We start from the raw sequence: 17,177 nt of genomic DNA on the forward strand, positions 1-17,177 counted from the left end.
CCAGAACTATTCAATCAGAAAGTGCTGATTGAACATATATAAGCACAATCAAAGCCTTTATTTAAATAGGGGTTACAATCCCAATAAAACACAAAGGGAAGTAGGGGCATAGGCCTCCTAGACAGGTAATGAAAGAAAAAATTAAACTCATCCAATTACATCTGGGGAAAAATCCATTACCTATAACAGAGAGAGGACTGCCCCAGGAAAATTCAGATGCAAAACTAATAATGAAGGCACACTGTCCTTTCAACAGATTCTAAATGAGCTCTAATTTTCTTATATCCACCATTCCCAAACTATATAAATTTCAACTAAGCAGAAAAAAGTGACATGCTAGCACAATTGTTATTCCAAACAGGCCCAGCAGCTTGCTCACCTTAATTAGACCTAATCCCAAAAGGGAGCCAATCTTTCCTTATTTTCTTCTATGAGCTCACCTGATTTCCCTCAACTTTTCTTTTCTAATAGATTTTGCTGTAACCTTTCAGCAACTGTCGTTTTAAATACTCTCCCAGGAATCACAATTGCTCTGGCTCCTTTGCCAAACAGAACCTGAGCCCATGAGGCACAGATGAGAAAATGGGGTGCTGATTTGAAAGACAGGTGTCTGCAAGGAAAAGTTGAACTTAGTCACCTTCCACTGACTCCCATGTGTTTGTGTAAACCTATGTGTATGAATACAGGAATTGTAAAATGACAGAACCGGAAGGAACACTGAGATCATCTTATGCTGCCTGTAATGGAATGGCTTTTGAAATGGCTTTAAAGTAAAATAGTAAAAAATAAAGCTTAAAGGCTCAATCTGAGATGGTTTTACACCTTTCAAAAGTAGTGAACGCATCTAAAAGTATACGTGCCATGTGGCAACCCTGCTGCTGGCAGGAGTGTCCAGGTTTGTTGGCCATTCAAATCCATGAGATCTTGTCTCTCAAAACTGCTTTGATCTCTATTGCGATCATTAAAAACAGGAATTCTTCCTAAAATTGTGGTAAGAATAATTTGGCTTTAAGTAATAGATACAGAGCTGCTTTGGATATTAGATCTGGAAGAGATGTGGGATACCCTCAAAGAGAGGAATCTGTTGAAGGTCTCTAGGCTATCAATCAACTTAGCAAACACTTATTGGACAACAGGGTGGGTCCAGTGATGTGTTTAGTGCTATGAGCCGTTTGTGAAGTACAATGTGCAATCCTTTGCTTCAAATGAGAAGTTTTGAAAGAAAAGGGTGGACTAAATTTATACATACAAAATGAAGTACAAATTATATAATATGTAGTCTATTGGTTACTATGTCGTAGACAAGTACTGATATAAAGGAATTCAGGGAATGATGCTGGTGGACTTCAAAGAGTATAAAGTTCTTTGTAGGGAAGATAAAGTTTAACCAAAACTTTGAAGGCTGAGTAATATTTTAGAAACATTTGGGAACACAAACAGGCAAGATATCATAAGGTAACTAACCTGGTAAACCTGAAAGTGTGTTGTGAGCATTGTGTGTTTCAGAAGAGTGAAAAAACTTAACAAAGCTTTTTCTGACCATCCAGTCTGTACCGATTTCTCAACTAAAAGCCGATAGTATTTATTGCTCATCTGATTTATATCCCAATATTGCCATTCAAAACTTGAATCTCTATTCAACATTTCATGCATATATATCATGTCTTCCCAAATAGCAGGAGACTCCTGAGGGTAAGAGCAGCATATAATATTCTTTATGTTCCCCACAAATGCATTATGCATTTCTTATAACCCCCCATGCATTAAATAAGTAGAAATATAAATATAAGCTGCACTGATTAAAGGGTGAACACAAGAAGATAAAGGGAAAATAAAAAAAAAATGCAGAGGAGGAATGGATAAGAAGGAAGGAGTGCAGTTGTTCTGTGAATGACTTGAAATTGGAATGTACAATCCAGAAAGCGGAAAGGCTACCTTCTCCTCCTTCCACCAAAGCCTTCACCTGCCCTCATCAAACAGTTTGGCAACAGCTTTATCACCTGATACACCATGAGTTCACACAGCACCTGTTCTGAAAGAACAATGTGACAAATTAGATACCAAAAAAGTATACATTAAGTGGGAAAGGTAAAATTTAAAAATAAATTTGGCAATGGGAACTACCTCCCTCTTCCTCCCCTACACCTAAATCTTTACTGGAGACCCCTATATTTGCTTCTTTTTTTGCTGCATTTGGGGACAATCTTAACTACAGGGAAAAAAAAAGTGCAGACAATGCCAGATGCTTCCCAAATAGCTATTTTTACAAAAGTAGAGTCACATTTGGGCAAATACCTCTATTCTAGTCCAATTAACAAAGATCCTCAAAAACACATCCATGTATACTCATTTTCATGTCTTTCTTTTTCTTTCTCCTGGTGTTTCTGTTCTGATTGTGCAGTAATAACACGCCATCAGTGTCACCTCTACAAAGGCAGAACTTCAGTTTGGGCAAGTGTAACTATCCCAGAGTAAGTTGCCAGACAGGCATTTGCTCAAATTAGCTTTAAAAAATAAAAAAGTTGTCACATCTGTGTATGTGGGATGTCTTTGGAGTGTAAAAAGAAAAAAAGCAGAGAAGTGTATTCTTTCGAAAATCTGCCACTGCAAATTCCTGCTTCCCATTCTCATATTTTTGCTTTTTATAAAAGAAGAGCTACAGCATGCGCTTACATGGGAGTAGAAAGAGGTGTTGAAAGAGGGGAGAGGAAGAATCAGACAGAATGGCAAAAAGTGCTATTTTTCTAGAATTCATTAGAAAAAAAAAAATATCCTGATATGTGGCAATGCAAAATAACAGAGAACTCCTTCCCTCTCCTTCATCTTCCCCACAAAGGGCTTTGGAAAGTAGATGTAGCACTCTCAGAAGGAGTCACCCACCAGGAAGGGAAAGAAGAAGGAGCAACAGTTGGACCACTCATACATATGCATGACATTTACAGCTGACAGCTTCCTGACTTTAAACTAGCAAATGAGCATCCTGGACACACACAGCTCCATCGTTTTCAGGAATGTTACAAAGACACAGTAACCTACTGTGATCAAGGAAAAGAAGGCAGTACAAAAGCTGAGGGAGAAAATGATTCATTTTTAATGGACTATTCAGGCCACCTCCCCAGCATCCTCGTGCCTATACATCAACAGATATGTAAATAGTTGGTCCTGAGTTAGATGCAATAATGGGAGAATGGTCTCTGCACTTGAAATTCATGTAGTGTACCTAGAGAGACCAAATAAACATGAGACAATAGGTGTGCATAACAAAACAAATACAGCATATACAAAATTATGGAGCCTAGATGGATGAGATAATACCCATCTTTCAAAGAGGAGTTATCATTTTCCCCATTCCCTAATACCAATGTTTAAACCCAACAACAAAAACCTTTTATTCTCAGATCTTTTCGGAGTCTGATAGTCCTGTCTTGTATGATTTAGAAGACAGACTTATCCAAAATCTGTAGGAACACCTAGTCTCTCAATACTCATTCAATGAGTGAGCACCTTTCATGTGCAAGGCTCTGAAACAAATCTTCACTTCCCTGTTCCTAGCACTGAGCAGAGTGCTTTGGTATGCTGCTTCCTCAACAAGAATAGTATGTATTAACGGAAGAGAAAGGTTAAAAGGATATTATATAATTAGTTTACCAATTTTTCGATAAGGCAATCACCTAAAATGCCACTTAGAATTCCATTTTTTGAGTCTTAATTACACTTAACATTAGAAAAGAATAAACTCAAAAGTCTCCTCTGTTTTTCTTAAATATTCCAAATTTTAAATAAAGAATTCCCAGTTTCTAAAATACAGACTACTCCAAACTGAGTGATCCCATGCATCAACAATTCCATATTTATACTGCATTTATTATTTTGAATGACTTGGTTATTATTCTAGAAAGAAAATTTAGCTTCTACTCTAAATCTCACATTTACAAATTTGGAAGTGAAGATTCTAAGAACATGAGAACATTTCTCAAAGAGAAAGACTGATAATGGGTGATTAACTACCTGTGTCAGGCTAGTTAATAAACAATTTAAAACCAAAACATAAGCTTATGAGAACTTTTTGATCTCTGATTTCTCAGGCACATGACAATTTTCCAGTCACTTATTTTTTTAAGAGCAAATGAGGTTGGAAAATGGGGAAAACCTCTGATATGTCTTCCCTGATAGCTTTTTTTTTGCTTCCTCAAATCCTTGATTCCTTCTCTTCCAAGTTTATCTAAAAGGTTATAGATCAGCCCCCCCCCAAAAAATAAATTTACAATGCTCCAGGAAATAAAAGTTGGTACGACAATACACCACCAGGAAAATGGAATGATCACATTCAAGTAAGTTCTGCCTGACCACAGAGAAATATTGCCTCTATGGTATATCCCGAGAGGTCAATTCAATAAAAATATTCAATCTGCCTTGGCTGCTGTGGTTCAGTGGATTGAGCATCGGCCTGCGAGCCAAGTGTCGCTGGTTCAATTCCCAGTCAGGGAACATGACTAGGTTGCACATCAGGTCCCCAGTTGGGGGTGCAAATGAGAGGCAACCACACAGTGATGTTTCTCTCCCTCTCTTTCTCCTTTCCCCCTCTCTAAAAATAAATAAATAAACAAATAAATAATTTTTAAAAAATAAAAATAAAACAAAATAAATAAAAATATTCAATCTATTTGAGAATGAAGAGACAATCAACAAGAAAAATCTGTTTGCAGGTTATAATTTTTATGTTTTATTTTTAAATTGTGTATTTTACTTTTTCTTAACAAATGTTTTATTTTCAATTTTATTTTAAGAAGATACATTTTTATGTACTTATATATAAAGTCCTTGGATCTGAGAAGCCCTTGATTTTAGGCATGTGTCTCATTTTTTAATACAATGAATGACCTTTGTTGATGCAATGCTGGCCTCTTACACTCAATATCGCCTGCAGAACTTAATGATAACAGATCATGGAATACATCATATTAGATAAATTCAAACAACATACAAAACTACTTGATCTGATTTTTTTTACTTATATTACATTGCAAATAATATTTCAACTACAATTCATGAATCAACCCCATTAAGCCAACAAATACTTAATGAGTATGCAACAAATACACTGTGCCCAGTCTCTGCTTAAACTACAAGGAAGCGTAGAGCTAAATCTGACAATCATCTCCACAAACATTAGAAGGCTGTTGTGTATACTTTGTATTCCCTTTACTACAATCACATTATTCATTTTTATTTACTTCTATTTTTTAGTTTTTGTAAGGTGCCTCATGACCTTATTGGATGGAACTGGAGAGTATTGTGCTTAGTGAAATAAGCCAGGCAGCAAAAGACAAATACCATATGATCTCACCTAATACAGGAAACTAATGAACAACACAAACAAACGAGCAAAATAGAACCAGAGGCATGGAAACAAGAAACAGACTGACAGCGACCAGAGGGGAAGTGGGAGGGGGAAAAGAGGGGAAACAAAGGGAAGACGCTAGTCAGGGAACCTATATAAATGGCCCATGGACATGGACTATAGGGTGGGTATTGACTGTTGGGGGGTAGAGCAATGGGGGACAAAATGGGACAACTGTAATAGAAAAACAATAAAAAAATAAAAGTAAACAATAAAAAGTTAGTTTATTAACTAAAAAAAAAAATACTTACTGGAACCAGATAAATATCCATTGTTAAATACACAAAATTAGTGGTTACACAATTCAGAATTTCTTGAACAAATCCTGGTTTAAAATAATCTGCCCATTTTCTCCTACAAGGTATCAAAACATCTATGGCAGACTGTAATTCATAAATAATTAAGTAAATCATAACAGTAAGCATTATAATGAAAATTTACATTCATTTCTAATTATAAAAAGTCACAAAAAGATGGGGTGTAACAGGCCAAAGACAGGTTGGATTTTCTTATAAACATGAAACCTTGCTAGAATGTATTGCATACACCCATTGCGAGCAACAACATACTTACCTGACACTGGTCTCAGATCCCGTTATTTGCCATTTTGGGATCCTCCTCCCATAGGAAAAACACAGTCTCAACATAGCTGCTCCATCCAGACAACAACCCCTGAAATACCTATACAGAACTATATTTTTATTTCTTCCAATAAATGCAGTTATTAAAAATCTAACTCTCAATGTTTATGTGCTTGAGGAAATTTTAAACAGATCTACAAATTATGAAAAATAAAAACACAGTCAGACCACATGTTCTTGGTTTGGGAGACCCTAAAAACTGCCAGTTGAGATTATTTTCTTTGTTCATAAAATCCCAAAGACAGACACATTTATACACTGCATGTTCTGGGGATAATATAACTTTTTCTAGAGGACAGAAACTATAACAGCAAAAGAGAGAAATACACAGATGGGAACAGAAATGGAGAGATACAAGTGCATTTACCTCCTTCTCTACACTAAGCTGCCAAGGGGAAAATAGGGTCATTTTCTTGTTTTCTACTTAAAGAAAAATATGAGAGCAATATCCAGTGGGCAAAATAGCCAACTGATCCAAGAAAACATGAATAAAGCTTCACATTGCTCTCCCACTTATATTGCGCTTGTGGAATTTTTATTCATTTTGTCTTTGTTTTAGTGGTTAGCTTTGCTTTGTTGTTGTTTACATTGTTGTGTGTTTTTGTTTTCCAATTGTGACATTCCACACAAGTTGGTCTTAAATTTCACAAGATGGTCCCATTTTCTAAAGTTTACAAACACAGAGAACTATTTAATCACAATGTGAAGAACTTAAGAAATCACCTGATAAACTATCAAAAAAATAAAGACTAAAGGGTATTATATCAATTTTTAACCAAATGTTCTTTTCTTTTTGAAATATGTGACTTTTAGTAAGTAAGCAAACTGAATATGGGAGATGAAAATAATATTTGTGCCTGCCTTTCTTTTGAAGAAAGAACCTGCAGTTTTTGATTTGTATAAATTTCCAAACTTCACTATTAGATGTGGCAGAAGCCGAGGCAGCAATATGTCCAAAGTACGTAAGAAGAAATGCATTAGAAATCCATAAAACCAACACAGTGTCAATTTTGTTTAAATTATTGCCCTTCAGCATCCAAAGTATAAGCTGTACTTAGGAGCACAAATAGGGTAAGATTTTTATTTCCCTGTGACTCAGTGCAACTTTTATTTTGTGCTATGTTCTCACATAGCTGCTGGAGTCCCTCTTCGGAGTGTGATGTCAAAGCTGCGTCGTCGGCGAAGAGCATCTCACGGATGAGCACCTCTTTGACTTTGGTCTTGGCTCGTAGACGGGCCAGGTTGTAGAGCTTGCCATCGGATCTGGTGTGAATGAAGACACCCTCGCTGCAGTCCTTAAAGGCGTATTGGAGGAGCATGGAGAAGAAGATTCCGAACAGCGTAGGCGCGAGGACGCAGCCCTGCTTTACTCCGCTGCTGACTGGGAAGGCCTCAGAGGTTGCGCCGTTGTAGGACACCGTGCTGTGCATGTTGTCGTGAAAGGACATGACCACAGCAAGCAGATGTGGTGGACAGCCAATCTTCCGTAGCAAGCTGAAGAGTCCGCTTCGACTGACCAGATCAAACGCCTTCGTGAGGTCAATAAAGGCGAGGTAGAGTGGTTTATGCTGCTCGTGACACTTCTCCTGCAGCTGGCGTAGGGAGAAGATCATGTCCACTGTTGAGCGGCCAGCTCTGAAGCCACACTGGGACTCTGGGTAGACGCGGGAAGCAAGGGTCTGCAGGCGGGCAAGAGCGACCCGGGCGAATACTTTGCCGACGACGCTGAGGAGAGAGATGCCCCGGTAGTTGTTGCAGTCGCTGCGGTCTCCTTTGTTCTTGTACATGGTGATAATGTTGGCGTCTCTCATATCCTGGGGGATGTAACCCTCCTTCCAGCAGAGACAGAGTAGATGGTGGAGCGGCTGTAGCAGGACTGGTTTCCCGCTCTTTAGGATTTCTGGAGGGATTCCGTCGCTTCCTGGTGCTTTCCCGCAAGCGAGGCGGTCGATGGCTTTGCCGAGCTCTGCCGCAGTAGGTGGGGTGTCTAGCTCCTCCATGACTGGTAGGTCTGGGATGGCTTTAAGAGCAGTGTCTGTTACGGTGTTCTTCGTTGCGTACAGCTCGAGGTAGTGCTCGGTCCACCGCCGCATTTGCTGTTCCTGGTCAGTGATGACCTCACCTGTCTTGGACTTAAGGGGGGCGATCTTGGAGGGGATTGGGCCTGTTGCCTTCTTGATACCCTCATACATTCCTTGTGCGTTGCCTATATCGGCGGCTTCCTGAATGCTTCTGCACAGGTTTAGCCAATAGGTGTTGGCACAGTGGCGGGCGGTCTTCTGGACTTTGTTCCTGGCAGCCCGTAGAGCTTGAAGTGTACTGGGAGTGGGCGTGACCTTGTAAGCCAGTAGGGCCTTCCTCTTAGCCTCGATCACGGGTTCCATTTCTTCCCAGTGAGCCTCGTACCAGTCAGCGTTCTTCCGCTCTTTCTTCCCATAAGCAATAATGGCGGAGTTGTATATGGCGTCGCGGAGACGTGGCCAATTGGATTCGATAATGTCATCTGCCGCCACTCCCTCGCCGAGTGCATCTTCCATCTTGTTGATGAATTGCTGGGTCTTAACTGGGTTGCTGGCACAACTGGTGTTGATGCGTGGGCGACCCTTCATCTTGGAGTGGTGCAACCTCTTCGGCATTATGCGCACCTTGCTTACCACGAGGGCATGGTCCGTGTCGCAGTCTGCACTGTGGTAGCTGCGGGTGAGGAGGGTGCTGCCAATATCCGTTCTTCTGGTGATGACGAGGTCAAGCTGGTGCCAATGACGGGAGCGGGGGTGCCTCCATGACACCTGGTGGATCTCTTTGCACTTGAAGAATGTGTTTGTCACGCACAGGCCGTGGTGACACAAAAGCTCAAGCAGTCGCTGACCATTCTCATTGATCTTTCCTCTCCCAAAGTTTCCAAGGCAGGTGGGCCAGGCCATGTGGTCGGCTCCTACTCTTGCGTTGAAGTCTCCAAGGAGATAGAGAGCGTTACTTCTGGGGATCTTGGATAACGCTTCGTCCAGTGCATGGTAGAACTGTTCTTTCTCTTCGGTGGTGGCGCAGAGGGTTGGGGCATACGCGCTAAGAATGCTGACTGGGCCGAAAGTTGTTGACAATCGGAGGGTAAGTAATCTCTCTGTGCCTCCTGTGGGTGGCTCTATGGAGTTAACAAGCGTGTTCTTCACAGCGAACCCAACACCGTGCTGTCTTGGTTGGTCCGGAGACTTCCCTTGCCAGTAGAAGGTGTAGTTGGTTTCTCTGATAGTTCCGTTGTCGGCCAACCGGGTCTCCTGTAGAGCCGCAATGTCGATGTTTAGTCGTGCCAGTTCCCTATCGATGACAGCGGTTTTCCTGGCACCCTTGATCCACGGAAGGTCTGCAGTAAGTCCGGGGCACATGGTCCTGATGTTCCAGCTAGCGAGGCGAAGAGCCGGAGGCTTCTTTCTTGTTGTTTGCTTGGAATTAACTGGTGCGGGTGTTTTGTGGCCCACTTTTCGAGAGGCGCCTCTCTGATCCCCACGCACCCAGTGGGGCAGGCGAGCCATGGCGAGACGGTAGCTGTCCAGTGAGGTGCGATGACCTCTCCCACCGTCAGAGGAGACCCCTGGCGCTCGTTTCCTTCGCCAATCGGATGAGCTTATAACCGGTATCTGTCTCCTCCCGTGTTGAGTCGACATCTTGCGATGACGCTGGAGTGTCCTCTCAAGTGAAACTGAAGCTACAGAGCCTGGGCAGGGTGATATGGAGGGTCTGCTGTTGCCCATGCAGCAGACCCCCCCCTCTCTTCGCAGCTGAAGGGTCCAAGGGAAAGACAAAGTCAATACAGCTTGGCTTCAGGTGCGCCGCAGGAGTTGCCGGTGTTGACTACAATGTCAAACCGCCTTAGGGACTCCGGCTCCGGATTTTCTGTCGGGGTTTACTCCCTTAGCCTTTCCCCTGAAGAGGTATGCCGCAAGGCAGCGGAGGTTTTTTGGAGTCAGAGTTTTCCTTCTCTGATTTTAGAGATGTCCTTCCTCTTTCCTCCTTTACAGTCTTGAGGGCAGCATTTACAGGCTAAAATAGAAAACTGGCAGTGTAACCTTCTAAGCAGATACTACCAATACCCTGCTTGGGTATACTCACCCAACAATAAACATCTCTTAAATGTCCTCCAAGTGCCATGCCTCGAATTAGTAAATGGCAGTGCAATGGCAGCCAAACATTTGGATCAGTTTCACTAAGTAAACCACCAACACAAGTAGGTTTTTAAAACAATAGAATAGTGTCTCATTTTATTAAAAATAATAACTATTTTTAAGCAACTTACCAGCAACACTGAATAAAAACCTGGCTGTGTTTCCCACTGTTTCAACTGCTCCTCAGCTGGCTTTAACACAGCAGTATCCTGACTGGTGGCCTGAGTTAAGACTTGAAGAACAACAGTGCTGGCACTATTGAGATCCATGGAAACCAATTGGCTCAGTCCGAATAGCCCGGCTCTCCAGCTTCCACTGTCCAACACGAAGTGGCGTCGGTTGGTCCCGCGCCCCACGCTTGCAAGTCCACGCGCCGCCGCCCACTGATGCCGAAAGCGGCTTCTAGGAACGCGCCATGTTCTGAGTCGCAGCTCTAAACGATGCGGACGCTAGAATATCGCGTCACAGACATCCACAGCAATAAAAAAGATCAAAATACTGATACACAAAACAACACAAATGAATCTCAAAAAGCATTATGCTAAGTGAAAGAAGCAAAGCATAAAAGTCTACATGAAGTTCTAGAAAATGCAAAATTATAGAGACAGAAAGTAGATCACTGGTTGCCTTGGGCTATGGGGCTAGAGGAAAGGATGATACAACAAGACACAGGATAATTTTTAGGGAGATGGAAATGCTTTAATCTTGATTCAATAGTAGTTATGCTACCGAAAAGCAATTTGGGGTCCTGCTGCCTGCCGCCACCCTCTAGGCAAAATTCCAGAAGCAAAGGTTTGGTGATAAAGAAAGTCTATCCAGTCACAGCTTCAATTACTTAAGCCTATCAATTAAGGCTAAACTCTAACACCTGGGCCCTGCTATCATTTCCCCCTGTTTTAATCACCTTATTTCTATAGGGCTAGTTACAAACTAAAACAGCATAAAATACAAAAACTATACAACTTTGGAAGAATGACAGGCTTCTGCCTCATAGCCTGTTCCCTCTAGAACACCCAAAGAATAAACCAGAGACCCTCTGCCAGGCCAGCCCAATCCTTTAGAAAAATAGGAAGCCCCACACTTTGTTCTTCCACAGAGACACGAACTTAACAATATACTGTCTAAAAACGCTTTAAGAGAACTCCAGAAACCAGTTAAAAAGTCATAATATCCCAGGAAAGTGCAAAGCCAAAACCAGCTACATTAAAATGGTTAAAAAAATTATTTCACCCATGAGAGCCCCTCCCCTAAGCCAGCACAGAAACAACCTTAAAGAAATGAAGACCTAATAATTATGAGACAAAAATAAAAACGACCATCTTAAATAAGTTCAATGAACTTCGAGAGGAAACAGACAACTAAGGAAAATCAGGAAAATGATGCATGAACAAAATGAAAATATCTTAAAAAACAGAACTTCAGGAATTGAAGAATATAATAATTCAATTAAAATATTCACTAGGAGGACTTCTGGCCAAGATGGAGGCATAGACAGACATGCGGCGTCTCCCTCCACAACCAAGAAGGAACACAACTACCTCAAAACTAGAAACAACCATAAGCTCCAGAAAATCAAAGTGCATGGAAGTCCAGCAAACAAAGATATAACCTGCAACCAGGACCACCCTATTCAGCTGCACGTTTACATACTACATAAAACACTTTTAACTTTGAAATAACTGTAGGCTGAGAAAAGGGAATCAAAGTTGCAAAGACACGACCTGAGTTCTGCACGTCCCCTCACAGCGTCCTTACGTGTTCTTGCCCCGCTTCCCGGCAAGAACATGCCTTTCCCACGCATGCAAGGAGTTCGGACTAGCCATCAGCCTGACGAAGACGAATGTTATGGCTCAAGGCACGGGGACTCCCCCATGCATCACCATCGACGGATACACCCTGGAGGTTGTCAACGACTTCACTTACCTCGGGTCCACCATCTCGAGCTCTCTGTCAGTCGACTTGGAGGTCAACCGGAGAATCGCCAGGGCAGCCACAGTTATGGCCAGACTGAACCGGCGAGCGTGGAACAATTCCAGCCTCACTGAGAAAACCAGACTGCGCATCTACCAAGCCTGCGTACTCAGCACTCTCCTCTATGGCAGCGAGACGTGGACCACCTACGCAAGGCACGAAAGGAAACTCAACAGCTTCCACATGAGGTGCCTGCGACGCGTCCTGCATGTCGCCTGGCAGGATAAGGTCCCCAACACCGAGGTGCTGAAGCGAGCCAATATGAGCAGTTTGCATGCAGTTCTTAGCGAGAGACGCCTCAGGTGGCTCGGCCATGTCAAAAGAATGGATGCAGGCCGTATCCCCAAAGACCTCCTCTACGGCGAGCTAGCAGAAGGCAAGAGGATGACAGGGCGCCCAAAACTGCGGTTCAAAGACATCTGCAAAAAGGACATGACACAATGCTCCATCAATCTCAACACATGGGAAGTTCAAGCAGACGACCGCCTAGCCTGGAGGCTCGCGGTCAGGCAAGGTACGTCACGTGCAGAGGCTGAGCGCAACGAGGAGGCGGTCCAGAAAAGATCGAGGCGGAAGCAGCGTCAACAGCAGCAACAACGGCCATCTGCCTTCACCTGTACCAAGTGCGGCAGGGATTGTCACTCCCGAATCGGACTGCACAGCCATTCTCGGCGGTGCAGATAGACTCTCAGGAAGCTACGCCATCGTCTCTCGAGACGGACGGCTGCCGACGACGACGACGACGACGATGTTCTCACATAGCAAGCAAATTGTGTTAGCCATAGGGGGATATTTCTGACAATGAAAGAGAAATGTACGTTCCATAATCATTACTAGAGAACGGGAAGCAGTATTATGAAGCTGAAGAGCTCTGCATTATCTGAGACTTTATAAAGTCAGGGTTCTAATTCTAGTTCTCTAGTAACCTAGGTGTTAGGCTGGCCTGGAGCAAACCTCTTCACTCCTTGGAGGCATCTGGATCTTTGTTTAAAAAAGAAAAAGTTAGGGGTAAATTAGTTACTGCATAGGAATTCTCAGTTCTAATCATCTATGATGTAAATACCTGTAAACTGGGAAGAAGGAGAGAAATTCTTCCAGGAAAGCTATTTTTTCTTGTTTCCATTCTCTTCATTCAAAAATAATTCTTAACAAACCTAACACTTTATATTGTCTTTTATATTATTTAGGTATTTTGCTGTGATTTTTTCCTCACATTGTAAAATATACATGTTTTGGGAACTGCTGTTTAACCTTAGTTCATCATTTATAGTTTGATGCATTAACCATTACAGCACATACAGATGCACCTAATTAAATAAAAGTAAAGTTGTATAAAGTCTCATTATTATAATAATTGATTTGTACCAGAGTAACACAGCTATATCTATTATTCTGTTGACAAATTAAGTTAAAATATTTCTTATTTTTATTGCATTCTATACAGATATTTCTCATTTCTAGAAAAAGAGTAGCACATTTCTTTTGGCTTTCTGCAAAAAGATTTTAATTCAATGCATTTAGGATCTTCATTGTTTCTGCTGTGTTAAATATTTAATTCAAAAAGAATAATTTATAGTGCTTAATTGCATTTTCCAAGATCAATTATATCAAATTAATACTGAAAACAGACTGAAAAAAACTAGAGTCCTCCAAGTCTGAGATGCTGGATTCAGAGAGCCTTGAAAAACATTTGAGTGGGGGAAGGGCTATGATAATAAGTAAGTCAGGGGAGTTAAAATCAAAATGACAGTCTCTTGTCAGTCACTGGGATGAGCACTCTCTGGAGCATATTAGCTAATGAAGTCAGGTAAGTATCTATATCCATTTGCACATATAGAAGGGAGGACAGGGAGGGAGGGCAACCACCCTTGCTGAAGTTCATAGCCACAGACTCAGCCAATTTCCCAACAGCCATGATGAACATTCAAATCTCAGATCATGCAGAAATCTGGAAGAATGTGTGACAGACCAAGGGGACTTCATGGAGACAGTATACATAAAGACATTGACTATAAAACTTAAAGTTCAGGCTCTGGTTTTTTATATCTTCCTTGTACGATATTGGGAAATGGGATAATTTAGCACTATATAAAAACTTAAGATTTAGAATATGGCTGTTTTATTTTCCAAATCAGGAAATGATAGGTGCTCAATAAATATTTGAGGAGTGAATCTGTTGATTCTTGCTTCACATATAAAAAATGTGACTTTTTTTTTTAATCCACTGTACTGTTGAAGGCATCTCTGAGACTCAGTTACGATCCATGAGAACAGAGCCAGAGGATAAAGTTCAATAAAGGAGATCCTGTTGCTCCTCAAATCTGTCCCCGAAGCCTCAGACCATTATACTTGACTGAAACTGAACCTGAGTTGTAGAAATAACCAGACCAGAGAAAATCCTAAGATGAATCCTTTGGCACAATAAGAACACCCTTCTACAAATGAGCATTGCTGGTTCAAACCATCTTATGGGATGAAGGATCATTATTTTCACTTTCAAATACTTTCTTCCTAGGCTAGCATAAGAAAAGTTTGTTTATATCTGTGCACTTACATAAATTTGCACTTGTATAGATTCTAGTCTTAATAAAATTTTGAACGCAATATTTGCTACTCCACAAAAAATTTAAAAAAAAACAAAGTTATAATTATATCATTCAATATTTACTGAAAAAATAATATATACATCTTTACTATGCATTCTGTTTAGTGGAGAGTTATAAAAACTGTCTGAAATTAAAAGGACATCGTCTTTTTCCTCAGAAGTCAAATCTCATAGTGAAATGTGAAATGCAAGGTTTTAACACAAAAAGGTTAATGAAACAGTAGGCAATAACAATGTCAGGTATTGGTAATGCCATGACAGTATATAATTAAACAATACATTAATTGTTTTGACAAGTACTATATGGATCTTAGGGAGATGAGATCACAGTGGTCTGAATTGATCAGGAAAGAGTCCAAGGAGGAGATAATTTAACCAGGTTTTGAAGGATATGTAGAACTTAAATATGTGTGAGTAGATTGGTTACAGAAAGTCATCCCTGGCAGAGGAAACAACATAAGCATGAAGATATGAAAATACAGACATACTGAAGGGACAGTAAAGAGATGAACTGAGTGTCAATTAATGAATGTGAAATTTATTCTGAAGGCAAAAAGGAGAACTTTGGAAGAAGAAGTAAAAATTATTACCACATCTACTTGATTTTCTACTGCTCAGCATTTAGCTCCATATCAGGGGTGTGGGCTCTATTGATTGATTATGCAGCATCCATGACAAATTACCTTATATCAACTGAATCACAATAATGATTGATCACCCCCATCAGTTCACGGGAAGCTGACCACAATCTTGGCCCTCTCGTCAGTGATGGGTTCAGTCATCCAAGCTTCAGCCAATCAGTGTATGGTATGTCCATGCATGATGATCCAGAGAGAAGAGAGTTGACCAAAGTTATACCAGTTAGACTGGGTGAGAGATTTTATTTCAAAATTTGAGGGTAGCATTTCTTTTCTCTTTTCAAGCTTTTTTATTTATTTATACATTTTAATTTTTATTGTTATTCTATTCAAATTGTCCCAATTTTTCTCCCTTTGCCCTCCTCCACTCAGTCCATGCCTGCTTCCACAGTCAATTCCCACACCATTGTCAATGTCCATGGGTTATTCATATATGTTTTGACTAGTCCCTTCCCTTTCTTTCCATCATTACCCAACTCCTTCCACCTCTCTGAACGCTATCAGTCTGTTTCACATTCCCATGCCTCTGATTCTATTTTGTTCATTAGTTTATTTTGTTAATTAGATTCCTCTTATAGGTGAGATCATATGGTATTTGTCTTTTGCCACCTGACTTACTTCACTTAGCATAATACTCTCCAGTTCCATTCATTCCATGCTGTCATGAAAAGTAGTAGTTCCTTCTTTCTTTCTGCTGCATAGTATTCCATTGTGTAAATGTACCACCGTTTTTTTTTATCCACTCATTTACTGATGGGCACTTAAGCTGTTTTTAGTACTTGGCTATGACAAACATAGGGGTGCAGAGGTTCTTTTGAATTGGTGATTCAGGATTCTTAGGGTATATTCCCAGCAGTGGGATCACTGGATCAAAAGGCAGTTCCATTTTCAGTTTTTTGAGATAATTCCATACTGTTTTCACACTTTCTTTTTAAACTCTTAATTGATACAAATAATACTGTTCTTGTCATGTTTTATGCCATTTAAATAAAATAAACACAATGAAAGCCAAGTTAAGTTTCGGCCCCCCAAAATACATGCAAAATGCAGCAGAACTTAAGGCATAAAAGAAAAGAGAAAAACTGACCCTACTTGACTGTCAGTCTTTCAGTCACATAGCTTATTTACCACTATAATTTTTATGCTGTTTTGATTTGAGCTTTCTGTTACTTACAGACTAAAGCATTCCATCTATAAAGACCAAAATTTATTCTACTGTCAGCAGTAACTGGGTTGAAATAAAAAGCTTCTTATCCCTGTGATTCAATCAAAATAGTAAGGGAGTGAACACTGCTTTTCCAAAGCAACATTGCTAAGGCACTATGAAAAGCAACCAGGAAATAACTAAAAATGGACAAATTCTCATGACACATTGCATTCTCCTTACCCTTTGATAACTAAACCCTAACCACAGACTTCCTAGTTGATACAAGTGACACCGTCCCAACCCTTCTTTCCTTCTGGGGGAAAACCTACTCGGTATTCTAAGGCCTAGGCAGTTGATCGCAGTATTGATGTTAGGTCATAATTTTTTGGCTCATTCGGGTATGAAAAACCCTCTCCTGAATCTACCACAAGTGGAAAAAGTCTATTAAACTGCTTAATCAAGTTCATAAATAACACAGAAAAACACAGTTTTGGATTAAGAGAGGCATTTGCCCATCCATTTGATGACTGGAGTATATTCATCAGCTGTGTAAAATCCTAGTGGCCTGAAATAGCACAGGGCTATTTCCTGGTCAAGCTACACAGCGGTAGCAG

This window comes from Furipterus horrens, unplaced genomic scaffold (genome assembly GCF_987537825.1).
Source record: "Furipterus horrens unplaced genomic scaffold, mFurHor1.1.pri manual_scaffold_8, whole genome shotgun sequence".
Taxonomy (NCBI): Eukaryota; Metazoa; Chordata; class Mammalia; order Chiroptera; family Furipteridae; genus Furipterus; species Furipterus horrens.